We start from the raw sequence: 27,105 nt of genomic DNA, 5'->3' as shown, positions 1-27,105 counted from the left end.
GAACAACCTCCTCCTCCACCTCAGGACCACACCATCACTCCAGCGATTCAGAAGATAACAAAAGACCTGTATGTTCGATTCCTCATTCTCCACGCAGCAGCATACAGCTCCAGCAGCTTGGACCCTCAGGGCAATTTATTGCGCTCTATAGATGTTTGATTGATTGATTGATTAAAGTGGCACACAGTGTAAGATGGCTGGCTAGAATTTCCCCTCTACATTTTTTGGTTTGTCTTGTTTATATAACAAAATGCGTTGTGTTCTGAGAAGAAGCTTGACATGATAATATGTCTATGGTGAGAAGGTTGACTCTGTAACTCTTGGACTGGCAATACCAAGTAAACTATCATGCGCAATGACAGCCTTGAGCAGGCTACAGAGCGAAATGTTGTGCAAAGAAACTAACAACAATGCTTTTGCAGAAAGGCAGCTGAATAGAATACAAAAATAACCGTCTATATAGGGAAAAGGGCATAGGTCGCACTCCTGGAGCTAAAATAAAGATGCCCAATCTAAGCGCTAAAAGGAACCCACGACACTTGGAGACACATTAGCCCAACCACCTGGGCCGGGATTGATGGATGATTTCCAAGTCGCAGTCAGACTATTAGTTGGTTGATTGTCCTAAGAATGTATTGCCTGTAAATAAATGTAGCATTTTTCAACAAACAAAAAAGCTAAAAGGGTAAACTAGTATATCTGTGCCTAAAATACATAATCGTGAAATGCACATTTTGATACATTTGATAACAGTGAAAAGTAGTGTGTTAAGATGTGAAAGATCCTGAGGAATCAGAAAGTATTTGCTTCTGGCCTAAAGGTGAGTAAACAATGGTACCGTGCTGTGGAGAGGGGTGGATTTAGAGTACAAAGGGAGAGGTAAAAGCAAACGTACTGGTATCTCATCGGGTGTATTGTGTAGAGTTGTCTGGGCAAGATCTCCAGGTGGATAAAGGCCGACTGAGACAGTCTTCCAGTCTGCGTCCATGCTCGGGGGCCCAAGACCCTAATCACGTACACATTGAATCAGTGACGTGAAGTGGTATTATCGAGGTAAAGAGCCCTAACCCCTGCATGAGATCCCATTTGAATCATATTCGCTTCAGGAACCTCCTGAAATTTAAGTTATTGGAATTTGCTTTTTAAAGTAACCTTGCGGTCTCAGGGGTCATGATCGCAGAAGACCAGCAATGGTGTCGGCCCCGCGACGCCGCATTTTCTTCAGATTGTGCACTGTTGTAGCTCTTCCTGTACCCAGAAGTAGCGAAGGTTACACACAGCTCGCTCTTGAACTCCAAAGTAAATATATTCTGTCACTCCCTTAGTTCCTAATTCCTTTGCGCAAGAAAATAAACGTTTTTGTCTTAGGCCTGGTGCATAATTCTTCACCTTCCGGTACCACCTTTGTGATGTAAAAGTTAGGCCCCTCCTATGACCCTAAATTCACGATTCTAAAATGCTGGTGTGGGTGAACAGGAGATATTTCCGGTTCAAGTCGCGATGTCCTGTAATTTCCTCCCATGTCGTATCAGAAATTCATGAAATGCGTTATAATTAACTTAACAGTCAAGTCTCACTGTAGCGCTAGCAGGCTGTGTCCCCACGTCGCCTCTTATACACGCCCATTATATTTCGTAGCGCCAAGACGCCCTGGTCAGTCACGCGATGCAACTTCCAAACAGTATTAAGTAAGAGTGTGCGAGATGTACATTTCCCTTACATATTTCTGCAAATGTTGTCATACTTCACACTTTGAAAGTTGTGAAGTTTTGAAAACTTGTCAAAATTCAGTCGAAAACCAATGCAAAAATATTTGCAGTTAACTTGAAAAATAGTTTCATCCAGAAAATTATCTTAGCCAAAGTCATTTTTGGTTGATATTTGCTTCATCAAAACCTACCTTTTCAGGGTTTTTGTCGTAATTGTTTTTGCAAATTTTGCGTCATTTGCAAAGGTTTGGAAAAAAACTCAAGGTTTGTGGAAGAAAAACTTAACAGATTTGAACAGCACTTGTAGAAAGATGGTCACCGAGGAGGCAATAGTTTTGAGAACACTGTGACAAAGCTGGAGACCATGTCGTGGTCTGTGTGTGAAGGCTAGGCGGGAGATGGGCAGACGTGGTGAGCCTTTTCAACCTCTGCTGATGTTACCATATGACCCCACGTCAGGAGGCCTCTACATTCCAGCACTGGAATTGTCTTTTAGAAGTGCTTGTTTTGGAGAGTTGTAATTACTATAGTTAATCTGACGTTAACGAGGACTACAGTTCCCAGAATGCATTGTATTGTTGCACGAGAGGCCAGCCGGATCACAGCGCCGCAGATGAGATGGAGTCACTTTGATTCTTTTTTGTGCCTCCAAACTCTGTGTTTGTTTGTTGCTATGATCGGTGACGTCACGTGGGAACCCTGCCCTTGATTGACTTACATAAGACTGAGCAAACCTGCTTCGGCGCCGGGACTCGGGGCGGAAGGAGGCGCGCGGACAGGAGTTTCACTTCCTTCTCGGTATAAAGGCAGCTCTTGCGCCCTCCGCCCGTTCCGCGTGGAGAGACCGAAATAGTTAAAAGCCGGAGGGCCGTGTCGCAGGAAGTGGAGTAAATGAGAGGCGGTGTGTGTTGGGGATCACATGATGTGGCAGCGGCTCCCGCTGACTGTACCTTCTGTGCGACACTTCTCGTAGGTTGGCACAGAGACACCACGCCTGCCTGAGGAGCCGGGGCTGTGTAGACTGCCAGCCTCTAACTTTCATCAGCAGCCGGACTGCAGTAAGTACATCTCTCAGTGCAAGGTTTGAGAATCTGTATAGCTTGTTCAGAAAGGGGGCGCGGGGGTCTCGGATCGCAGTGTGGCGAAGTAGAAACCTAGATTGGCAGTTGCGTGCACTACTGTGAACATTTGGGTAAACAGTACGAAAAAGGGGTTTCTTTTAACTCTTGCTGTTCGAAAAGAAAATATTCTAGGTGTTGTAAAAATCGGGGCTTCGGGCAGGAGAGTCCCGCACAGCGCAAGAAAGATGCCATATGACTGGCGGCTCGTCCTTTGACTTTGGACCCAGCCCTGCGCTGTGTTGACGAGGGTACGGTAGTGTAGCGGTAGGGTTATCCAGAAGTTAGATACATAATCGTACACAGAACCACGACTCAGTTTCCCACCAACAATTACAGGGGGAGGGAGTGTTGGAACTTCATTCAACACAAACTCTTGAACGGGTGGCTCAGACTGCTTAGAGAACTGCTGACCGGGTAGAGAACCGATAATCTTGCACAGAATTGGGGTGAAACCGCCGCACAGAACTCCTGAATAGGTGACTGGGACCGAACAGAGACCCGCAAATCTCATGCAGGCACTTGAACACAAAACCCATGAACGGTGGCCTGAATCACGGAGCGAGACTCCAGCACAGAACTCTCCGATGAGAGAGGAAAAATGCAGAGACGATGGAGGGAATGATGCAATAATGCAGAGGGACTGAAGATCCTTGAGGACGAACACGGTCTTTCCCAGACCTGAGGTGTCTCGCCGAGGGAACGGTATTGCATTGCTGGAAGCTTGCTATTGGGTGTTTTTGGGAGCTGTTCGTCCTGTGGCACCCCGTGTGTCCAAGAGTCCAACACAGTTAGGGCCACATTGGACCCCTTCCGTAGATTGGTGTCCTTTACTTTAGAGACTTTTCTGTTCCTTTAGGATGAAGGATGTCCTTGAGCGCCCTTCTCTTATTGTCCTTGTCAATTGTTAACGAAATGAGTTGCTTTAATTCCATTCCAACTGCTTAGTTTAGTGTTGTGCATTGTACTGCAGTGTCTTTCAGTGCAGTTACCTGGAGGGTTGTCTCAATATTTACCTGCAGAGTATATTTGCAGCATGTCTCCACCACTGTGGAAAGTAACGAGGTCTCTGAGATACCACTAAAGATGCTTCATAGTGTTCATTTTCTTAACCCATATCCAAAGGTCACATTAAAGTTTCGCTGTATGTCGTGGCCTACAGGCCCATTGAGTGATTATGGGTAAATGTCCCACAGTCTTCTCAGGTTTAGCAAAAAGTGTGCCAGTGCTCGTTGCTAAGACTTTATTTTATGTGCTTTCAATTTCTGCTGACCACGAACCAAGCCTTGTGGCACTTCACCTTTCTTTCAGAAGTATAAATAAGGATGAGTTGTATTTCTAGATAGTAATTTCTGTCGCAATGGTAGGTGGGCACAAAGTGGAAAAAGATTTAAATGGGGAGTGGGCAAGGATTGTGTGTTGGTCAGACGTGCCTTGAAGAGAGGGGAAATAAGAGACGTGGTGGTAGGCTAGTCGCCAGCGCATTGCACATGTAAGATCTTTCCACAGGAGGCAAAGGCCAGCCTTGTAGCAAGTGGACATTTCAAGGTAAATGTTCTTTTTGTTCTCATCTTAATCACTATGTCCTCATTGCCATGCAGATCCTTTCTGCCAGACGCATGGGTTGCAATCGTGACTTGATTATTTACAGATCCATGCCATTTTAAAGAGAAATTGTGGATTGGGTCGGAGCCAGTGTTGGATAAGGATGGGGTTGATGTGATGTGATTAAAGCATGTTTTCCGTGGTGCAGTAATTGTTTTATTGGGAAATGCGCTTAGCTATCCATCACCCGGTCAAAGTTCCAAACCTGGTTATGATGTCAAAGCTGAAAACAATGCCGCTGGTCAGTGGAGTAAATGGCCTACAAACCCTATCATGAGACAGGCGCACATATTTTTCATGGTACAAGTGATGGAGACTTCCTCCCACATCATGGCTCCGGGGCCCTGTGATTGCTAAACAAACAGTCCTCAGTCTTCTGTTTAGCCAGTGCCACTCTTAAATGTTAATAAAAACTGACTACAGAAGTTTATCGAACTTCAATAAGGAGGACTCAGCACAGACTCAATAAGAGGGCGTGAATTCCAGGCCCTTGCAACTGAGAAAGCTTTGTTACCAAATTTATCCTTTCTTACTTTGGGACCAAAGTGAAGAGGATAGTTGTAAAAAATGGACCAATAGTCTGTTTACCTCGTGCAGACCCCAAGACACAAACGTATGAACACATAGGAATGGGAAACCCAAAATCAATAAGTACTCTCCACACCAAGGAAATAATTGGCCGCAGAGGCCATTTTGAAGATGACAGCACAGGAAAAGGAAAAAATTGGATAGTTGATGTCCTGTCAGACTTGACGTGGAAATCAAGAAGGAGAAAAGACAACTGGTAAGAAAAGGACCAAGCGGGGTTGGGGGTCAGATTGGGGTTATTAAATAAAAACAAATGGGCCAAAGGATGGAGTCTAGCAGGTAGGGGACCTAAAGTAGCTTTGATGGGGAATATGCATTTTCTCTCTTCTTTTTACTCTGATCCTTTCGGAATTTAGACCACAAACAATACTTGTTAAGAATTTTGACTTGAAGGTATGTCTGTTGTCAGACTTTTCCTATCTTTTCTTAAAGTATATGGAACAAACTAAAATTACAATCAGGAATTGGATACCAGTTATTATGTATCTGTAAGGATACTGGTAAATTATAATTCAGTGGATTTTCTACTGAAAGTTTTAACAAAACCTTCCAAAGACAGGTCCCGAAACAGTAGTGATTCACTGTGTGTGTGTGTGTGTGTCAGCCCTCTAAATTTAGGCCACATCTTATAATGTGACTTAGTGGCTTTATTGGAATTAGGAGTTCTGCTGTAACTGTGGATCTGCTGTTTCACTCGAAGTCTCCATCTTCTTTACGGAGGTGGATTCTTGTGATGAAATACTTGGGTGGGTTTAATGATTCTGGACTAGAAAGCCCAGTTCCTGTGATAATACCTTATTTCTAAGACGACCCTCATGGTTCTTCTGTGTAATATCCAGAAAAAGTGCAGACCCCCAGCATTATCGCTATGACCAGTACATTGAATTCTAGGGGACGGAGTTACCAGCTCAAGCTGGGTGTACAGCTAATTTGGGGTTTGACTCATGTGTTCTTTGCTATGGTACTGATTTTTTTTCTCCAGCAAATGGCACATAAATATGTAAAGTGGCATAATTTCGGGATTTTTGTGTATCAAGAGTAACATGAAATTCCCAAAATTATGCAAATACGTTGGCACAACTTAAATTATGCCCAGGCCTAGTGGGCTATTTTGAACGCCAGAGAGGTACTACCCATGTCAGGGAGTTAAATACAATGGATGTGCCCTTTTAACTAGGTCTGGGCTAGATGTAGATTTAAGGCATGTAGATTAAGATTTATCTGTAGCCTTATGTAATAAAAAAATACATTAGAAATACATACAAGTAAATATACAGAGAGGGATTTTGGAATAGCCCTATTCATCCATTGATCTCTTAAGTTGTCGTTCACATCTTGCTTCTGGCCCCCACATCATACAGAAAGGGCCATTGGCTCAACCCACTTACACTGAGAGTGATTATTTTACATGATTGCATGTGCGCTTTAGTGCCAGAGATGGTGAGCCAATACTTTACCAGTGCTTTCCATTCTTTATCCTTTTGTTGCCATCCTTTTGTGTGTGTATAGTATGTCTTCAGATTATATTTAGTCAACACCAATGCAAACATTCTTTGCACCAGTAAGAATCATATTGTTTTGTGATGTGCGTTAAAATAAATAAAAAAACTGTTCTAAGAACAGCTAACTGCTATGCAATTGTATGTCAGTTTATTTTAAAATTTAGCATTTTAATTCAAAGCATATGGCCATAATGTTTAGGCGGTGGCACCTTTGCTTTTTCTTTCTTCTATTTTCGTGACATATGTTTGTAATAAAAAAAAATAACTACTCGACCAGCTAGCCAAGGCCAGACCTGTTGACTTTACCAATGCTTATAAAACGTATGGTGTTATGGCCGATCCCCATTCCCAGAGTGTAGATCCTCTTAAAATACAAAAGTCATTTCCCAAAACAGGAAATTAGCCAGTGCACTTGGACTCTCTCTGCCGATAATCTTGGTTGAAAATATACATGTGTATTCTTTCAGTTTAGAACAACAGTTTTTATGCAGCCTGCATCTGCAACTGAGGCAGGCTTTCAGAGAGAACCTGGCAAACCTTTGTGGTTTCCAAACAATTGCAAGTCTCCACTGGTATGAGGGCAAGTGTGTTCTTAATTGTTGTGATTCAAGTCTGCTGCTGATATCACTGTTTCCAGTCCAGCAATTACTTGAAGACTGAACACTCCACATTAGACTCTCTACATAAAGCACAGGATTAAGGGTCCAATGTTCTGAGCTTCTGAACTTGCAGCGAGAGCTTGCACTCTCCAGATAAAGTTGTGGTAGGATTCTTTGTTAGTATGTGGGAATGATCGTGTGGGAGTCCCGGGTGTGCAATTTAATAAAATATCTACTTGTCCATGGACCAGGTTGCTTCTTACATCTACTTGACCTGTAAAAAAAATCTACTTGTCCCTTTGGGGCCATGTAGTGCGGCGACAAATTATGGCAGCAATCTCATTATATAAAAGCACTGACAATAGCCTCTCTGACTATGCCAGAGCTACTACTATAGTAGGGGTTGAGTACTTGCAATTTCAATCCCTACTATAGCAATTTCCTTATTTTGCCACCTTTCCGCAGATCTACAAACTGGTGCTGGGGTAAGCAGTAAGCAATAGTTCCAGGGCTGGAATGCCTTTGAATCTTCAAACCTACTAACTTGCATATTATAAGGATTTTTCATCAGCTCTTCTCTAATCTTTTCCCATAATGAGAAAGGTTGGAAATGTACGCCTGACAATGGCAGAAGTAGAAGTTCCTCCAGGGTTGGGAAATATGTGGTTGGAGGGAAAGTGAACTTGTAAACGCTCAATAGATTTTTACATGAGCAAATCTACAGATGCAGATTTGCTCATGTTAAAATACAGTTCACAAATATTTTTTAGAAGTACGATTTCCTGGTCTACTTCTGTAAGTTCTTGTGAATTAATGAAAGCCACTAATTCAAAGACATATACCATGGGTGGCATTTTGTGACTTTCTTTAAGAATTTGGTCCCTAATTAGATCTATCGTTAACAAAGACATTTTGTTTTTGTTAAACTTTTATTTCTCTATCCTCTGACTTTACTGTGAGTAATCACATTCTGATCTTCCACAAGGAGCATATTGGCACACAAAGTAATTTTGTTCAGTGCCGTGAATTACTGTGGCAATCAGTGGCGTAATGAAACTGGAGAGGGATTCCCTGCAAAGAACATGGAGCCCCCCCCCCCCTGCAGGCTCACTCAGAACAGGTGTAGTGCTGAGGGGGCCCCCTGGACGGGGGGCTGTGGGGCTTTTGTTCACCACTGGTAGCACTGTGTGCTTTTTGAGACCAAAAACTTTTTTATCTTTATGCTAGTGTTTGTTATTATGGTGAGGGCCTGGCAGCTCCCATATCAATAAAGTGTTACAAAAGCCATGTCAAAACAAGATACACATTGACAAAACCAAAAGACTCACAAAAAATGTCAGATTGGTTGGCTTTGCCAGTGCTCCTTTATTTCATGCTTCCCATAATCTTGTTGAAAATGGTTACACTGATTTTCCATTAGGAATATTTTTGGGAAATACTAGCATGCATCAACACATTTTACTAAATGACGCTTCAAAATAGGACCTGAAATTTCATAGTAGCAAAACTTTTTTTTCCTACTTGCATTCTTTTCTTAACATTTTATTTTGAAAGCAAAGAATCATCACTCATGCTTACAAGCTTCTGTCAACGTTTGCATTTAATAAGAGAGCATTCTGGGAGTGTTATTCTTAGCCTCATATTGTTAAACTTTTTTTTGTAACTGGAACCACTGTAAGTAGTGCAGTGTGATCTTAAAACATTTATTTACAGTGCTCATCCTACTAAGGAAGGATTTTCATCAATGAACCATAAATACAAGTTTGAACCGCATTGACATATGGACACACATATTACCTCAACTGCAGACAGTTCTCTTTTCTGTAAACTGGCAGCCAAAGGGTTTGTGCTGCAGGGGGTTGGGCCTACTTGTCCCAAGAACAACAGCAACATGAAAACATGAAACATGTTGCCTTTGACCCCCAAACCATAAAAACATGAAAACATGTTGCCTTTGACCCCCAAACCATATATGTCCCGAGCATTGGGCAATAGGAATTCCAAAAGTTAGGAAACCATTAATTTGTCATGTTCATTTATGGAAATCTGATCTTCGTTGAACCACCAAAGAGTGGATTTTGTCATCAACCTTGCGAAACAGTCAAGGTTTAAGAGTTAATGGAGAGGTTCCTTAAAGATGGTGGACAAGGTGTTCCTTCATTAGATCCTTTTTCAATTCCTTCCTGGAAGAGGGAAAGTGTGAGTCTTGGTCTAAACATATCTTCATTCTGCGATGTGACCATAGCAAGTTGTAGAATGCTCTTCACCATCTTAACACCATCATAGCCCTGGCGATCTGCAAAAGGGAGCCTCGAGCATCAGCCTGTTTCATACTCTACTTTGTGGTGTCACCATATTATTTATTTATCAAGTCCTTATGGATCCTGATACTTCTTCACATGGATCAGCAGCCTTCAGTTTAAAGAATGTCCTTACATGAAAAAAACCTAACGCCGTCCTTTAGATGGCACAGTTGTTACCTCGTTTATTCATTTTATCATTGGAAAACCATGCCTGTTCTAAAAGGGTGTGTTTAGTTTTTTGAAGGTTAGCCATGCATCAGTAGTTGAACATTCATTATATGCACACAGAGTGATTCAGTTTGTATGTTTAAATATAGTATTCCAAATGTATCTTTGAAAGCATTCTTGTGAACCAAAACCCCCAGTGCATTTCACATCTCCATGGCCGTTCCTCAAGGAAAACATTTAATCATACTGCTCTTGTTGTATAGAGAAATTGCACACATTCCTCAAGCTCAAGGGGTGAGCCAAGTGTTGGTTGATTGACCCATGCACCATAATTACAAATTCAGATGGGAAATATAGGGAAAGGACTGAAGGCGACCAACCTTCTAAAGGCATTTGTACATATTTTGCTTATTTAAGAAGGTTGAATAGCAAACAGTGCGAATTTAACTGCCCCAGGAGCTCTTTTTTATAGAAAGCAGAAAGAGTTGCAGGCTCATATGATCTACAGATACTCTTATATTTTTTAGGACGTGAAAGGCGACTCAGTGCCTTTGAATTAACTGTCCCCCAGACACCTGATGGCATTCATTTGGTGGCTTTTTGAAATTCGGTTATTTGCTGCCAACACTGCATCAGCTAATGACCCAGTTTTCTTCTTGTAAGAGAAGGGTTAAATCAGTAGAGATTCTCTCGAACTGCACACCTCCCCAATGCTTCTAACTGAGGAGGAGTCCCTCCCTGGTATGTCCTCCCGCTGTTTATTTTGTGCCTTCTATTTAATGACTAAGAAATTATACAGCCACATTAACACAGTCTAATAAGGCGGATCTGTGAATAATTTACCTGCTAATGAATATGGTACAACTGATTCCAGCTGACGTATGTCATCAAAGTTATAGATGTAAATAAGCTCTGTGTGATAGTAAGAATAATTTCTGCGTCATACCTCCGGTAGGGCGGTGCTGTGCCATTGCAAGGGTAAGATTGAGTAAGGCAATTAGTAAGCTTCCTCCATTAGAACCGCCATTTTAAAATGTTTGATGAGCAGTTTTAGTCATTCCCACTGTGAAAAAGCTTTTTTGCCCCTACCAATCAGGCTCTAAAGGCCAGATGCAGCATCGACCTCCAGATAATGGAGGATTATTATTATAAGCTTGAATTACATTTTTCTTCTTTTATTTTTTGTGTTTGCCACTTGATCTCTCGATTGATTTTTCCACAGTTTGCTCTGGGGTTTTCGGAAAACATGTAATTGAGTTGGTGTGGCCATTGTAGATCCACGGGGGCTGGATCCCTGACAAATTTTCAGCTGATCTTTGAATCTACATTGAATTTATGGTTGTCTTGAAAATCTGGAATAGATCCGGCCATCATTGACCTTCCTGCCCTGCATTGGGAGGGCAGCGATGATCGAGCCATGCTTGTTAAATCAGACATAGTCTGTTTCGTTTGCACCATTCCTTTTTGTTTCTCTACGACCGATACTACTACCACCTGCACTTTTTAATATGCATAAGGGACTGCTTGGAAGTCTGGTATGCGAGCCTTTGTTTACTAGTATTTGGATGATGGCCTATTGCTGCACATGGTGATTAAGGTAACAAATTGAATTGTCCTTAAGAACTTTCTAACAGATGTTTAGTCTTCAGCACCTATAATGTATCTCAGGTTGAAGGAGCAAAAAAGAGATTTTTCAATCTTTGATCCTTCAAGATTCTTATCCGAATTATTGATGTTTTTCTTTGTTAGTAATACTAGTGGACACTGGAAATTAGACTTTAGGGCCAAATTCCCTGACAATCACCTTTTACTGTCATTGCCAATCCAAGTTTACTTTTGGGTGGTAAGGTTTGGATGGAGGTATGTGAAGTTGCAATTTGTTTTTCTTGCAACACTTGTAAAGTTCTGTGGAACATTTTGCAGCTTAGTAAATTTACACATTTGGTTATACTTTCCCACATCTGCATGAACATCGTAAGTCTAGTGATAGTTTATGCAACCGAACATAGACAAGCAGAGAAAAATATGGATATGTTTTGCATTCAGCATAAATAAACTCTGTAAAAGTCTGCATTTATTTTCCATTTTGGCCGCGGTCTTAGAATAAAAATCATCTCGCAAGTCAGTGTAAACAATCAGACAGCAGTGAAATGTATGCATGAGCCAACGTGGATTTAAAAATTCAAATGTTTAAAAACATATTTAAAAAAATGTCAAATGTTAAAAAGTATATTTTGTGGGATTGGTGAGTATTTAGGCTACTAGGCTGCTATTTGGGCTCCAATATGCCGAATTATACGGCCCTGCCACCCAGGGCCACTGAGAACCTAGGACGGAGGGAGATATGTTGAAGCACATTGGATACATTACTATTACTGTGTGGCACTTTTGGTAATGTTGCTCTTAGAAAACATTCACCTACAGCTACACACAAACTTCACGCTCCAATGTATGGAATATGTATGCATGTATGTATGTGACATTTCTGTAGCAAGGACCAGGTGTGTTACACAGGACCCTGTGGTGCCTGGGATGCATCGGGCCCCCAGCATTTCAAGGGCTCCTCAACTCTTCGTGGCCCCATTCTGCCCAAGACCAGTGAGACTTAGAGACCTCTCTTCATATTCTGCAGGGGTGCCACATCATTTTGCATTATGCCACTGGTGCTGCATCACCGGGTCAAAAACCAGCATAAAGAATACCATAGTCCTGTAGCCTCTCATGTCGTTCTGAGCTGTGGGGCCTTGTGGTGTAAGCGCTCTTCATCTCGGGTCACAGCTCAGCCCTATCAAGAGCAAGGACATACCGGGATTTGTTTGTCATTTTTACTGTACTATATTTTGTTGTTGTCACCTGTACTCATTTGAATATCTAGTTCTCACTACATGTGATATGTAGTGAGTTTTTATCGTTTGTATCAGACAGTGTCTGAATTCAAAACCCTCATCTCCAGGTGTCCAGTGAGCAGCAAAGTTAAATGCACTGGGACATTAATCTTAAATAAGTTACCCATCAGAGAACTGCCCAGTAATGGCAGACTGCCCGGACCTTTAAAAAAGAATGCTTGAGAGTCCTCTTCTCATAGGTCCTCTGGACTGTCAAGCAGACACTGCTAGGCGATAAAACAGCCCACCCTCTGTAGGCAATGCATTTTGTGTAGTGAAGGGCAGAGTGTAAACAAGTGAAGTCTTCAATTAACAGTGACTGTGACGACCGTGCTTCGAAGAATACTGAACCATGACAATATATATTTATTTTGGTGTTTTGTAGAGAGCAGTGTGCTGCAGTGTGACCAGAGCACTAGCCCACAGTGAGACAATGTAAAAAGAGTATTTTGGATTGACAAGCAGGGCGTCCCTGATTGGTGTGTGGTTCTGGATCCTCACCACATGAAAAGCATCAGAGGAATAGTATTATTGATAGAGGGACCCAGTCCAATTGGGTTGGAGGCTAAGATTGTGACTCAGTTCCTGTCTTCAAAACCTGGGAGCACTTAAAAGCAGACACTAGCAATATCTGTGAAAAAAAACTGGACATGGGCATACTTTCATAAAACAGAAAGAAGCAATGTTAGACCTCTCCTTTCCAGTTCCGGCTCCAGACTGTTCTGAAAAACCCTGGCCTGGCCTGGCCTGTACCCCAAGCACTGAGTTTCCTCACCCAGTCCTCCAGTGAACCATGTGTCAGCAGTTGTGCTGGGGGTTCTAGCTACCTTTAGAAGGGGGCTAGTGGGAACACTTGGCGGATCTTTGTTCTTGAAGCCTGTTCACGTTCTGAAGAAAGGTTAGATGGGCAGTACAGACTCAGATGAAGTTGGCTGTCGCTCTGAAGGTCTTCCTTTTGCACTACACAACACTTATATTCACTGGGGATCTTTAGAATCCTTTAGCATGGAACCCAAGTGGTCCCCACTCAAGATGTTACTCTGCTTCTCTAGCATTATCTGTTTAAGCTAGCCATTTCCTTCTAATGTTTTGTGCTGCAGTTGTCCACTAGTGGTACTGTGAACCCAAGCAACACACAGCCTTAATATTGCCACCATATTACAGTGTCATAAGAATAAGGTAATCACTCGTTCTGGTAATTAAACAATGTCATTAGAATACCATACTATAAAAGTAATGTCTTCAGGTCGCACTTTCAGAAATTGTTTGCTATTAGTGCTTACGTGCACATTTTCCACTTCCAAACAGATGGGGTCTCTTTGAAGTGTGAAATACCCACCAAATCCTTTTCACTTGACATACCAACCGTGGTCAGAAACACACTCCTGCAACAAACAGCTCAAGGGGTTCTTTTAATTTAGCTCTGTTCTTTTAGCGCCCCAGTAGTGTTGGCAATGTATCTAAAATCAGTATTTTAGAAACAGTATGCGCCTCTTAGTACCAGTCATGTGGTAAAATGACTACATACTATTTCTTAGGATACCAGGGTAACCCAAATCAGATTGCTCACTCCTCAAATCAGACTGCTGCAAGGAATCCAGGATACAGTACTTCATTAAATCAAAGACCTAAAGTCAGTTCAACAGTTCTCTTTGCCCACTTCCAGCATCTCTTACAATCACCAACAATAAGCATTCTAGAATGTTGCTTTGTTTGATGTCAGCTGGGATTTTAAGATTTATTATGACATTCACCTATAGCCCCTGAAGAAAGTAAGACTTCAACAAACCTGCCCTTCACCCTCTCTGGTACTTTCGTGTGGGACTGGGAATTCCATTTGATATGCATTTTTCAGAACTGGGAAATCTCCACAGTGTATATGGCATACCCCTTGTATTACAAGTGTTCATGTAAGGATGAGTTGAGGGTGAGCAAGATTACCTATCTCCCCACATGGTAAGACATCTTCTTGAGATCCTCTACTTCCACTCATTTAAATGGAAAGGTACTGTTTGTTCTCTGTAGGCTGGGCCATACTACATCACAAATCTCAAAAATATGCGGGGTTTCTTCAGTGGTACTTGTACTCAAGTGATGAAGCCTTGAGGTGACAGAAGTTTCTCATAGACTTCTTATTTATCTTTTCTACAAAGACATCCTACATTTTGTCACACAATTTTTGATTTCAGGAGCAGGGACATTGAGATTGATCATTTCAGTGTGTAAAAATTAATTTACATTCTTACATCTGAGACTCTTTTCACTTCATTTTCAGTGATTTATGTGCACTAAAATGCCTCAGTACCTCAAGTTTTTTAAGTGTCATAGTGAAATTGCCAGCCTCTTTAATAGATATGCTTAAAATTCAGAATGGAGTCCGTTCTTTTCCTAGAGAAAACGCCGTTTGTTGGCAGGGCTGTTCATTCTCTTACAAAAGCTCTCTGGGACTTGTTAATTTAAGCCCTGGGTGATCCACCTCTTCAGGATAGTGCGCAGCCCGTGAGTGGGTGTGCGTTGTCAGATAGTTTTGAAGAAGTTGTATGACCAGTGATTAGCACTTAACTTTTTAACCCACAGGTTGGATTGTGCAACGACATTGCTTTTTATTTTTTATTTTTTGTCCTCAAGTTGCCACAGATGTACTGATAATGTCTGATAATCTGATAATCCTTTTGGTGCTGTTTCCGGCGTAAAAAAGCACACTGGACCGTGCTGCCATTTATTTCATGTAATCATCGGACGTCTGAAAGAAATCTAATGCTCTTTATCCCACCACATTATAAAGGCTAGCCACAGGCTATCCTAACTGATACATTGGCTGTCTCTGTCCATCAAATAAATATAATTTTTAGCCTTAAACCATGCCTCCTCTACAGGGGTATTAACAGACAGCCATTGTTTGCGAATGTCTCATCTTGTCATGATCATCAGATGGAAAACAAGTTTCTTATACATTGTTTTCAGACCAGCACTTATCGAATCACTGATCCGAAATATTATCATCTGGTGGCTTACCTTAATCATTTGTTGAAAAATAGTAGATAATATATTACTTGATACATCCCAGAAGATGGTAAGCCAGGCATCTCACATACATGTGTAGACTATTGACTTTCAGCATGCCTCATCTCTCGCTTCTCGGGACTTCTTCACAAACAAACTTAGCATATGATTTACTGGCCCACCACAAATTTGCTAAGTGTAAAGGAGTAAAAACACTTGTCATAGGTTTTCACGTATCCTGACCAAAGGATGTTGGGTGATTTTAACTTGATATTGTCTACCTTGGTGAGCTCACAGTGCCATATAGAAACGCCTTCCATCAAGGGCAGGCATAATTTGTCTTCCATACATGGTGATGTGTCTGGAGAATTCAAAATTGGAGCAAAGTCACTGTAGTATTGGATCTCCAATTTTGTCTAGCATCATGCCAAGGCTTTGCGCACACTCTCAATACTATCAAACAAAATTGCTTAAAAAACTTGAGTGCCCCCAAAGTTTTATATATTTTTTTCTTTTAGCATTGTCTGAAATAAGTTACAGATGCACTAATAATCTGGCTGGGAAATCATCATTTGATAATTTGTGGATTGAAAAGCGTGCCAATAGAGTTGAAAGTCTGGAAGTGCTAGACCTCCAACCCTGTCAAGCTTTTTTCTAAGCTTTTTCTGCGCTATTTCTACCCCTTAGATGCACAAATAAAGCTGCTGTTTATGCTTAAGCAATGCTTTCCTTGGCAGAAGAAAATGGAATGGTATTGAAAAGTTAATTTAGAGTGAGTAGACATTTTAACTAATATAGTCATCCCATAAATTGCTAAAAGAAGATTGTCTCTCAATATCCCTTACAACTTTTTTTAGATTCTTTGCTTATGTGTCATCCAATTCCTGCATTATAACTGTCTCCAAATAGCTTATCTCTTTACAGAGTGCTTTTTTGTCATATTTGAAGTTCCAGGTCATAATTTCTGATTTAGATTGATTTATCTGATATTATGAGAATGCTCGAAACGCGCCTATTAATTTTTCGACATATGGAATCGTTTTTATAAGATCTGATGTAAAATTGTCTCATCAGTGCATAGGAGCATTTTATTCATAAATCCCTGAATTGTAAATGAGACAATATTATTGTTGAATCTAATCAATTAAGGCAAGGTTCTAAGCTAATGGGCATCCATGTCTAGTTCCCCTGGAGATGAGGAGCTTACTTTGAGTTACCATTTACCACAATCTGAGCACTAGGGGATATAATGCAAGGTCATTGCAGTAAGACTTTGCTTAGATGTAAAAAGTAGACCGAGGCTAACCCCAGTGCTAGTAGTTTCTCCTGTCTTACTTTGGGTCATCAATAAATCAGCTCCATTGGCGGACACCTTGCTTTCTTACCATGCAGATCATAGAGCGCAAGCTGAAATCACCTAATGTTGTCAAGGTCTTATACTTGTAATAGAAGTCACTATGTCTGGAAAGGTATCTGTAAGTATGCTGGCTCTGTGAGAAGATCTATATTTCAACAGAAAGTGTTCTCTCAATAGTTATTTGGCCCAGTTTGCACCTTCTGCAGTTGAGAGATGGCAATTTCTTTCAGTCCTTTGTGGTATTTTGCAAGAAACGCTAGCCCCCTGCAGCCATATCCATGATCCTGTTTTTCAGTTATACATTTGTGTCCTGCAAGAATTGAGTTAATAAGAGTGACACATTTTATCAAGCCAGATTTCTGTCAAAAAATACAGTCAAAATTTTAGTAGTGGAGTTCAAAACAATGTTTAGAAGCAGGTTGTGTTTTTAAAAGGCCACATGATATCAATGCCTCCGGCTTGACTATATCAGAACAGTGCAAGCGTATTATATCCACTCTATGTTGGTCCTTGTCTTTAAGTCACTACAGATAACTTCTTTTCAAGGACTGATCTAAGGTAAGATGTGTGTAAAGAAAATGAACCCAGCCACGTTTGTAATAACTTACTATGTGGAGCGTGTTGTCCTCCCCTCTTGAGCCCATCCTGTCCCGGATAGGATCAGACAGGTACTCCTTTGTGTGCAGCCGGCGCATGTGCTTAGCGTTTGCATTAACAAATACAACACTGAGGTTGACAGCCAGAAACCAATCACCCTGCTCTGCCCGAAATTAACTCTGCCTTAAACAGTGGCACTGGCGAAAAAATGTGAGGTGCATATAAACAGTGCAAACAGAGGCAAGTAAAAAAAAAAAAAAAAAAAAAGCAGTATATTAACTTTTGTACATATAATTTTGTAATACTACAAAACTAGCAGTCCCCTATGTGAGCAAATTTTCACGGTGCTACTTGTGGAAGGCAGGATGGTGGGGGAAATATGTAGATATTGCCCCTGAATAGAAACGACCTCACTGTTCATGCAAACAGAATCACTTCATGGTCTGTCAGCGTGTATCACTAAGTCATCTCAGTATTTCCCCTCGTCTAACAGCGTCTGCAGTCCGCCTTTCATGGATGTCAGTCCTTTCATATGTGACTCAAACCTTCATCCATCTGAACCTCATAACATTGATGTCATTGAATCTGAGAACATTTATATCTGTTGCTGATCGCGGTATGAATACTTCGGGCTGTGAAAGACCGTGTGGTATAGAACAAATAAATAAGTAACCTACTGACTGCACAGCTTGGAATATAATCTCACTAATGAATATTTCACCAGTCAGACCTCAAAACGAGGACGGAGAACCCACAACACACAAATCTTTCTGTTTTTCACTGTTTGCAGTCAGGCAACCATTGTGTTTGTAACCAAGCACACGGTTTGCACTGTAATGACCTGAATGCTTTGTCTACGTCAGTGCATTGTGTGTTCTGAAATGTAAAACTATTGTAACTAAGTTGCTGAGCCCTTAGGCAGCTTCATGCAAACAGACTGCCTGACACAAATCACCACAAACATTCAAAGCACAGTCATTATAACAATGTCACTGAAATAATGCCTGGAAAATGGGACACGCTACTGAAGTGATCCGGTTGGGACAGGACTCCAGAGCCCAGGAAATCACTTGCTCCAGTTATAGCCTGTGTAAGCCATGGTGCTATTGGAAAGTAGGAGAGAATAGGAGTCCACGATTCCCGTTGGCCGGTGAGCCGCATAGTGCCTTCAGCTGAATCTTCTTTCTGGCACCTGGACTGTTGCTGATAAACATGAGACGGAAAGGTACCGGTGATCCCTTACTTGTGTATCTTCATCCCACCCCGAGCATCCTGCTCTCTTCTAGCCTCCGATTCCCTGATTCCTTCTATTCTTTGTGGTGCTTGTAAGCTTGAGAGAGACTTATAGGCTCTCTTGGAATCACTGAAGACGAAATCTAGTACTAGGGCCTCTGGCCCCATAACTCCTGGGGGGCTACCACTGAACTGCAGGCGAAGATTCTCCCGCATGCACCAAATCTTGCTAAAGTATCCACCCTGAGCACTGCAGGAATAATGGTATCAGGATATGTCTACAGATCTTCACAGGAGACCGCTCTGAGAATACAGTCTCCTCAGTACTCACCCGCAAAAAAATGGCTGCTGAATACCTTGGAACAAAGAAATACCATGTCAGTATCCCCCTGGATGGTTTGCAGGCATTTCTACTTATTGGGATATTTTGTAGATCACAGGGGTATTCTTTAACCAAAGAGGCATCCAGCATTTCCCAACGTTTTGATTCTCCCACTGTTTTTTTGCCACGTATGTTAAAGATAAGGTAAGATTTAGGGCAGGGCCCCAGTTCATTCCAGTGCTCTGAAGCACTAGAATAAGAGCAGTAACACAAAAATAGCTGAATTGCACAAAGCCAGATTTGCCCTGAGTGATAGCTTGCAGAACACTGTCTTCATACCTCATTGTTTAAATATTCTGCATAAATACCTCTACTGATAGGTGAGAGGTGGGAATCTCTGAAAGTGAAATTTAAATTCTGAACTTTTGTCTATTGACATTTTTAGGTGTGACCCGACAGTGCCGAGGTCTTCATGGTGTATTGTTACCAACGTGTTACAATATACTTAGAGTGGTCTTTTACTCCACTCTCTCAGCTTCTGCTGTTGTCTGTTGGGTGTATGTTTCCACTTTAGAAGAAGCCCTTCTATTGGAATGCATGAGGGACTATTTTACACCTTAAATGGAGGCGCAATCAGCACATTGTTTGTCACATTCAGTTATTTATTCCCTACATGCATTATATACTGAAAGGAATCCTTTTGTACCATTTCACCGACCATTGGCAAGTCAAGTGCGAGCCCTTAATGTTATAAGGGCTACAAAACATTACACATCATTTGTGCATGGCTGGGTTTACATGCTTTGACACATTAAGGGCAGACCTAATTGCTTTGAATAGCTTCTTTCTTTGGTTTGCAAATCATACCTAGTATTTGAAGAACCTCAGAAAGAAAAAATAAAATACAATTTACCATTGCCAGAAGGCTCATTTATATTAGCTCTGGGCTCTGCCAAAATGCTTGGTAAGTATCCTTGAACTGAGGCCTTGATTACAAATGCCTTGTAAAATTCCTGATCCCAGTTCAAATCACAGCTTTCATGGGTATCTGAATTATAAGTTTCTCAGTGAAATCTGATGGTCATATTATTTACCTAATAAATGTCAGCTTGTCAAACCTGTTAAAATTGTTAATAGTGCTAAATCTGTTTAGTTTGCAGTGAGGCACTAAACGAGGTTGCTTTTTATTTCCCGTACTTTCTATTCTTGCACTTGAACTATTTTTAGTTCAGCACAGGTATTCTAAACATTTATCTGGATTTTCAATAAAAGATTGTCATATGAAACTTCCTGGCTATGTCAATAACATTCTGTTGCTCATGTCTAATCTCCTTTCCAGCTTTTTCTAATGACCCTAATATTTTTTAACACATCTCTGACTACAAACTCAACATAGAAATGCACTTTTGTCACCTTACGTGTGAAGGGTATGCCCAGATGTGGCTCCCATGCTCACTGCGCAAGTGGATTCAAGCTAGCCTGGCTGATGACACCTGATACCCCGAAACCGGTCCCAGGATGCTTGTTTCCTGTCCAGGGAGGTCCTGGCCAGGCATTTAGGGCTGGACTGTTCCCATGGGGAGCAGGGTCAAGACTGATTTGCATATAGTTGGGTCCAGACTGGGGTGGCGTGGTGAGCAAAAATAAAACAACAGATTAAACCCAGATGTGTGACTGGGTGTGAATGTTTGCATTGTTCAGCATTCCGTCCATCATCTGTTCTTTTTGCTTTCACAAACTCAACATAACTAAAGCAGGAGTTTTGCCCCTAAATAGGTATTGTATTAAATAACTTTTTTCTCAAGTAGGTCTGTCTTGGAACTTGTCAAAGATTGTTTTAGGCATTTGGTACTGCAGCTCAATCAGAGACTCTCTTAAACCAAATACTGTTGAAATATGAGGAAAACATCAGATGTTGCACTCAGAAATGGTCCCCCTTGTATCTTTCTGGTGGGGCCGACTGGATACAATTGAAATGTTAATTATACCACTTACAAATTAATTAGATAGACCTAAACTTCCCAACTTACCAAAACAATGGCAGCGTTAATTTCCCAGATTTCATGAGGGACTACAAATAATTAAGTACTAAACAAATTCACGGTCCATTACTTGCTTCCTCCTCCATATCTATCAACTTATGGCCTTAATTGGAACTTGCATTGATTTGCATATTTTCATATACACATATACTCTTTATGTCCTACCGACCTAGGTTTTGGATGCATCTACACTTTCACACACCTGTACTTTTTCTGAAACCATACATGGTTGACAATCTACCTTTCTGACGTCAATTCTATAAGAGTCCCATTTGCTATAATATATCACAAAAAATGGATGAGCCTTATTTTAGAGGGATTGGGCAGATAAGGGATTGTTAATGGTTTTGCTATTATTCATTAATAAAACACCAATTATCTTCTCTAAATTACCCCTAACTTTGAAATTCCTGCACACCATAGTACTAGATATAATTTGCTCATAGATGACCTTGGCACAGCATTGACTGTTTCGCTACATTCTATTGTGGATAATTGGATTACCACTGTATGACAAAGCTTCTGCTTTGTTTAATTCGTTTGGTTCTTTGAGCCCTACAAGGTCTAAAATCAGTGTTAAACTTGCATGGGAAACGGATCTAAAATCTACTTGGTCTATAGATCTTTGGGACAGAATTTGGTCAAACCTAAGCTCTACTGCTCTCTCAGCTAGCCTAGGGCATATATTATTTTTCTTTTATAACAGATTATATTACACTCCAGGTGGATTATCCAAATGTATTTTAGCTGGACAGCAAACGTGCTGGAGATGTCATCGTGTTGACGAATCACATATGCATATGGGTTTTACTTGTCCCAAAGTTGTGGATTTCTGTACAAAAATATGGTTTAGGATTAATGCAATAACTGCAGTCTTCTCACCCTTTTCCTTTCAAGACGTATTTTTGGGCAGTTTCCATATTATGTGGTCTCATAATGCATTGCCTACAAAATTTGTTGCAGGCAATGCATTAAATCTGAAGCCTGGGCATAAGTAGGTCAGTTCTGAGCATCTGAAAGTCACTCACTGTGTGGCTTGCCAGAATAGAATGGCTAAAAACATATCAAAACACACAAACCTTGACACCTACACAGAATTAACTATAGTGCCCCATATGGCCAGTCATGCGTCTATGTATAGGGATGGCAATTTTTGTGTAGTGGCTGCTTTTGTTTACTATATGGGTCCACAGTTAAAGTAAATGCATAGTGTATCAATTGACTAGGAAGTTAACATTGTATTGATCCCTGAAGTGACATATTGTGATGACTTCTAACCTTTAGGACCTTTTATTTGAATCGTTGTAAGTCAGAACCTCGTGGACAAAAATATCAACCTGCTAAAATATCGTAGCAAAAATATGGACATCTAAACTTTCGTGCAACACACATAGGTAACTACAGACTTGCTGTTATTAACTCTGAGACTGCAGAATGCATATTGCTCTCTCCATGGAGTAGGGTTGTCACTGGAGAGCCAAGCCAGGTTCTTTGGACAATACACACAGTATGCGTCAAACTTAAAACAGTAGTGTCTTGAGAGACATTGTGAAACGGGCTACCTCCTGAGTGTGTCTTGGTAGCTAAGGCAGCACATTCTACATAGCGCCACAAAAAGCTGGGGAAGTGAACCCACCCGAGAGCTGTGTTCTCATGAAGCACCTTTGAGTAACTATGGAACCATGTTTCTGGTAGAAATCCTAGATTCCGCTAACAGTGTACCCAGGGGAGGTGTCCATCTTTTTGGGTGGCACTTTTTGAATGGCACTCATCTCTCGGTTCCACAGGTGGCATTTTAAGCAACATGTAACTCCTCCACACCCCACAACAGGGGGCTGGACTTGGCGATCCAGAATGCAAAAGTCACCTAAGTGGCAAGCTTTGGAGTAAGATGCCTACATGCAGCAGGTGACACTCATGGTATGGACCGTCACCCACTCAGCAGAGACTAACACTAAGTAACATCTGCTGGCAACAGGAGAATCTGCTGCACAGAGAAACAAGCATTGGCAAAGCCACTAGGTCTCGCCCATGTGAGATATTTGGCTTTGAAATAGTTTCTTAGCAGTGTTGAAACATGCCTGAAAGTAAAGAAAAAACTCTATAACACAGCCAGAGTTGACCGCATCATAGCACTTTTATATTTTTTACCATCAGCCATGCTGCACTGAAGCCAGCCTTGCAGTACAATATTGCTAAAAAGACATTAACAAAGGCAGTAGATCTCGCATCGGCGAGACCTCTTGGCTTTGCCAATGCTTGGTTATTTTATTTATATGTTACCATTAAATACCTGCTATTTATTATGCCTGTAATTCAGATCTCCAGTTAGATGGCTGTTTGTTTTCAGTCTATTTTTTATAATTGTTTTTGTTATAAAGTTTTTAAGTGAAGATGTGAAATTGTGGCTGTTTGAGATTTGACTGGTTATTTATTCTTGTCTCCTTCACAAATAATAATAAAATGTATTCTGCAATTAACAATATTGCCATTTAAAAAACCACTAGTTGAAAAGCTGCATCAGTTTGTTTTTTAATTTGACATTTTTATTTCAAGCCCATTGAAGCCACACTTTAGAGGTGGCATGTACTCTGTTTTTCTTTTTTCTTTTTGTGGTGCATAGTTGCACTACAGAAAATAACAGATAAAAAAAATGCACCAGCCTGCCAGTGCCAGACCTGTTGCTTGTGTCTTTTGCTATTTGCTAGCTTGAGGTTACTCGTCTGCTTCCTGCAGAAGAGAAGGTGAACTTTTCAGGGTCACATTCCATTTCGCTCCATTCCATTAATGGAAGTCAGTCACATCCTTCCAGCACACGTATTGGCAAAGCCAATAGGTATGGCCTTTAATGGACGCCTGTTAACATACGGTAGAACTTTTTGCTTTGCCAAGGATTGCAAAGTTATATTTGCAACAGAACAACTATGATGTAATCACATTAGGGAGAAGTCCAGTAAGTCACAAGTGCAAGTAGGTTTCATCACATCCAGACCTTAAAACGGACGTGGGAGGCTTTTGGACGTTTGCTTTTTGTTTTTTTTTTAAAGTCATACATTCTGGTAAACGTAGTAATTGGAAACAAGTATTTTTTCCAACTTTCACAGTTACTGGTAAGTACAGGAAGAGGCCAGGGTAAGGTTACTATGATCATTTAAATCTATTTTATGATGTCAGCATCCGTGCCCTGCAGGCAGTGGACTACAACAGGTCTTCATGTGGGGCACGACCTCCAGTGGGGGGCCTCGAGTCAAGGGAGGGAGATCGGTCATACCCCCAACCTCACTTCTGCCTGAAATCCCAAATGTTTGCTTTTCATTTTGGGAGAAGACAAACAACCATGGTGATTAAATCCAATAGTTAAAATCGTTCACCAGGTGTGTCTTTCAGAGAGTGTCCTGTGCTGTGAAACCGAAGCACAGCCAGGGTCCCTGCTTGCCTGAAATAAATGCAAATGTGCCCTATGGAGTTAATCTGCAAATGTAATGGATACTTGGGACTGTGTACTGGCTTTAATTGATCAAATCAATGGAAGCTTTGTGACGACAAAGATTTATTCTTTTTGAGTGGTTGTGCAAATAATTGACAACTGAGCTGTGAAGGGCATAATCTTAATTTTCATAGCGCTTATACTCCTTAGGAGGTGTTGAAGAGACAGTTAAATATACAGGGAGTGCAGAATTATTAGGCAAATGAGTATTTTGACCACATCATCCTCTTTATGCATGTTGTCTTACTCCAAGCTGTATAGGCTCGAAAGCCTACTACCAATTAAGCATATTAGGTGATGTGCATCTCTGTAATGAGAAGGGGTGTGGTCTAATGACATCAACACCCTATATCAGGTGTGCATAATTGTTAGGCAACTTCCTTTCCTTTGGCAAAATGGGTCAAAAGAAGGACTTGACAGGCTCAGAAAAGTCAAAAATAGTGAGATATCTTGCAGAGGGATGCAGCACTCTTAAAATTGCAAAGCTTCTGAAGCGTGATCATCGAACAATCAAGCGTTTCATTCAAAATAGTCAACAGGGTCGCAAGAAGCGTGTGGAAAAACCAAGGCGCAAAATAACTGCCCATGAACTGAGAAAAGTCAAGCGTGCAGCTGCCACGATGCCACTTGCCACCAGTTTGGCCATATTTCAGAGCTGCAACATCACTGGAGTGCCCAAAAGCACAAGGTGTGCAATACTCATAGACATGGCCAAGGTAAGAAAGGCTGAAAGACGACCACCACTGAACAAGACACACAAGCTGAAACGTCAAGACTGGGCCAAGAAATATCTCAAGACTGATTTTTCTAAGGTTTTATGGACTGATGAAATGAGAGTGAGTCTTGATGGGCCAGATGGATGGGCCCGTGGCTGGATTGGTAAAGGGCAGAGAGCTCCAGTCCGACTCAGACGCCAGCAAGGTGGAGGTGGAGTACTGGTTTGGGCTGGTATCATCAAAGATGAGCTTGTGGGGCCTTTTCGGGTTGAGGATGGAGTCAAGCTCAACTCCCAGTCCTACTGCCAGTTCCTGGAAGACACCTTCTTCAAGCAGTGGTACAGGAAGAAGTCTGCATCCTTCAAGAAAAACATGATTTTCATGCAGGACAATGCTCCATCACACACGTCCAAGTACTCCACAGCGTGGCTGGCAAGAAAGGGTATAAAAGAAGGAAATCTAATGACATGGCCTCCTTGTTCACCTGATCTGAACCCCATTGAGAACCTGTGGTCCATCATCAAATGTGAGATTTACAAGGAGGGAAAACAGTACACCTCTCTGAACAGTGTCTGGGAGGCTGTGGTTGCTGCTGCACGCAATGTTGATGGTGAACAGATCAAAACACTGACAGAATCCATGGATGGCAGGCTTTTGAGTGTCCTTGCAAAGAAAGGTGGCTATATTGGTCACTGATTTGTTTTTGTTTTGTTTTTGAATGTCAGAAATGTATATTTGTGAATGTTGAGATGTTATATTGGTTTCACTGGTAATAATAAATAATTGAAATGGGTATATATTTTTTTTTGTTAAGTTGCCTAATAATTATGCACAGTAATAGTCACCTGCACACACAGATATCCCCCTAACATAGCTAAAACTAAAAACAAACTACAAACTACTTCCAAAAATATTCAGCTTTGATATTAATGAGTTTTTTGGGTTCATTGAGAACATGGTTGTTGTTCAATAATAAAATTAATCCTCAAAAATACTACTTGCCTAATAATTCTGCACTCCCTGTAGTCTGAGTGTTACTAAAATCTTTATTTTGGAAGCACCATTTCATTGTGAAAACCTTTGCACATTTTGTAGCAATCTCTCTTGTACTATGTGTAATGCAAGTATAAAATAATGACTTACATATTCACAGTGCTTTTTGTCACAGGCTGTGTGTGAATTCTTAGCTCTAAAAATACACAAGTCACTATTTTCCACTGCACCACCCAAGATTTAATTCTGTGGCTTTCTCATTACACACAGATCTCTGAAGTGCATTAACTAATAGAGGTTTCAAAATGTACCGTTGTACATTTCCAACTGAGTAACAACTTTTTAAATATATTTTTCACTTGGGCTGCCCGTTATTTTATATCTAGCTACCTGACATTGAAAGATCTAAAAACTGAAATCATCAACAGCACCAAACTAATATATCCAGGAGTCGTTTTTTGCAAAAATAGAAACATTTGTTTTGTTGAAAAATAGTGTGAAAGAAGATTAAGGAACCACTTCCTCACCGGAATTAAAGAAAGCATCTTACTTGGACCTTATAATTCATCATTAATGATTGTAAATGGCATGTTTTAATTATGATGAATGGCATTTACAACCTCTAATTCCATGCAGCGTAAAAGTCAAGCCGTCAGCATCCCATTAAATATAGAATGGTTCTCTTTGGATGCCATTCACTAAAGTCGCAGCCCATGCATTACAGCCATTATACCCAGGACCACTTGAATTATGTGACTGTGCGGCCATGGCGATTCCCACATAATTATAGATTTGCTGCATTTGCCACACAATCAGTCATCTGCCGCATAATCTGCTGAGTTTAACAAAAAATATATTTATAGTTCAAACGCTACTAA

The 27,105-nt window shown here is 41.0% G+C and overlaps 1 protein-coding gene across 2 annotated transcripts in view; it reads left to right on the top strand.

Moving 5' to 3' along the window:
• The window catches only part of SLC31A1 (solute carrier family 31 member 1), a 204,751-nt gene that overhangs the window by 139,666 nt on the left and 37,980 nt on the right, over window positions 1–27,105 (top strand). Inside the window, exon 1 of one of the 2 annotated variants that reach the window (XM_069241369.1) lies at window positions 2,631–2,767. The exons of the other annotated variant lie outside the window; for it this stretch is intronic. The gene's annotated coding sequence lies outside the window, so the exon portion shown is untranslated. Of the gene's footprint in view, window positions 1–2,630; window positions 2,768–27,105 lie in introns of those variants that run through there. 2 annotated transcript variants of the gene reach the window in all.

The sequence above is a fragment of the Pleurodeles waltl genome, chromosome 6 (genome assembly GCF_031143425.1).
Source record: "Pleurodeles waltl isolate 20211129_DDA chromosome 6, aPleWal1.hap1.20221129, whole genome shotgun sequence".
Lineage (NCBI taxonomy): Eukaryota > Metazoa > Chordata > Amphibia > Caudata > Salamandridae > Pleurodeles > Pleurodeles waltl.
This window is presented reverse-complemented; position numbering and strand designations above follow the sequence as displayed.